Source organism: Jaculus jaculus, chromosome 6, assembly GCF_020740685.1.
Source record: "Jaculus jaculus isolate mJacJac1 chromosome 6, mJacJac1.mat.Y.cur, whole genome shotgun sequence".
Lineage (NCBI taxonomy): Eukaryota > Metazoa > Chordata > Mammalia > Rodentia > Dipodidae > Jaculus > Jaculus jaculus.
Window position 1 is genome coordinate 91750796 of NC_059107.1, and position 1764 is coordinate 91752559.

Here is a 1764-nt window from a genome sequence, read left to right on the forward strand (position 1 = left end):
AATGTGTTCTTGTAGATTCTTAAATTGCTAAAGAGCCAAACAAATAGATCTATTCTAACCAAACAACACTGTGAACACACTCTTGAAGTTTAAATAAATTCAATACAATTGTTGGATTAAAAAAAAGGCTGGAGAGTTGACTTAGTGGTTAAGGCGCTTGTCTGCAAAGCCTTAAGGAGCCAGGTTTGATTCCTCAGGACCCAGGTAAAGCTAGATGTACAAGGTGGCATATGAGTCTGGTGTTTGTTTGCAGTGGCTAGAGGCCCTGGCATACCCATTCTCTATCTGCCTTCACCCTCCTCTCTCTTTCAAACAAATAAATAAAAATATATATAAAAAAAAAAAAAACAAAAACAAGGACTGAAGCCTGGAGTGGTGGTGCATGCTTTTAATCCCAGCACTCAGGAGGCAGAGGTAGGAGGATCACCATGAGTTTGAGGCCAGCCTGAGACTACATAGTGAATTCCAGGTCAGCCTGACCTAGAGTGAGACTCTGCCTTGAAAAACAAACAAATAAAAAAAAAAAAAAAAAAACGGACTGGAGAGATGGATTAGCGGTTAAGGCCCTTGCCTGCAAAACCAAAGGACCCAGGCTCTATTCCCAGTACCCACATAAGTCAGATGCACCAGGCAGTGCATGTATCTGGAGTTGTTTGCAGTGGCTAGAGGCCCTATTGTGCCCATTATCTTTCTCTTTCTCTCTCTCCTTGCCTCTTTCATTCTGTCATAAATAATATTTTTTAAATATTTTTTTCTTTTTTAGGTATAGAATATGTACTAACAGAAAAGGCCCACAGACTCATTTCTTCTTAGACACACCCACAGTGCAGCCCCTGTGGCCTGTGGTCTTGGTGGGCTGGCCTTGGACAAGAAGGCCCCAGATATTGCGCAGCCCTCGGTGGGCTCCTGTCTTCCTCAGCCGCTCCAGATCTTCCCTGATCTTCTTGTCCAGACCATTGGCCAGAACCTGGCTTACTTCTCATTCTTCACATCCTTCCATCTATTCACAAACCAGTATGGGGTCTTGTAATGGCATAGATTCTGCATGATGGTGATCACACGTTCGACCTCATCTTTGGTGAGTTCCACAGCTCTCTTGGTAAGGTCAAAGTCGGCTTTCCTCAACACCGCATGAGCATCCCTTCATCCCACGCCCTTAGCGGCAGTGATGGCAAAGGCTATTTTCTGCTGCCTATTGATGTTTGCGTTGAGTACTTGCAAAATGTGCTGGAACTTCTCAGAGATCACTAGAGACATGGCAGTGGCACCAGTAGCAGAATGTAGGCCTCCGGTGGAAGAGCAATAGAATATTTTAAAAAGGGCTGGGCATGATCACACATGTCTTTAATCCCAGCATTTGGGAGGCAGAGGTAGGAGGATTGCAGTGAGTTCGAGGCCACCCTAAGATGATGTAGTGAATTCAGGTGAATCTGGGCCAGAGTGAGACCCTACCTCGAAAAACAAACATACAAAAGTGGTGGGGGGAGGGCTGGAGAGATGGCTTAGTGGTTAAGGCACTTGCCTGTGAAGCCTAAGGACCCAGGTTCAATTCCCCAAAACCCACCTAAGCTGGATTTCAGTTGCAGTGGCTAGAGGCCCTGGTGCTCCCATTCTCTCTTTCTGGGCAGTTTGGTGAGCATAATGTATGCATTTAGCCAGACGCCTTTAATCCCAACACTCAGGAGGCAGAGGTAGGAGGGTCACTGTGAGTTTGAGGCCACTCTAAGACTACATAGTGAATTCCAGGTCAGCCTGAGCTAAAGG

General features: G+C 45.7%; 1 pseudogene; it reads right to left on the reverse strand.

Moving 5' to 3' along the window:
* Positions 1-799: 799 nt before the first annotated feature.
* LOC101617958 lies at positions 800-1257 on the reverse strand (annotated as a pseudogene).
* Between the last annotated feature and the right edge of the window lie 507 nt (positions 1258-1764).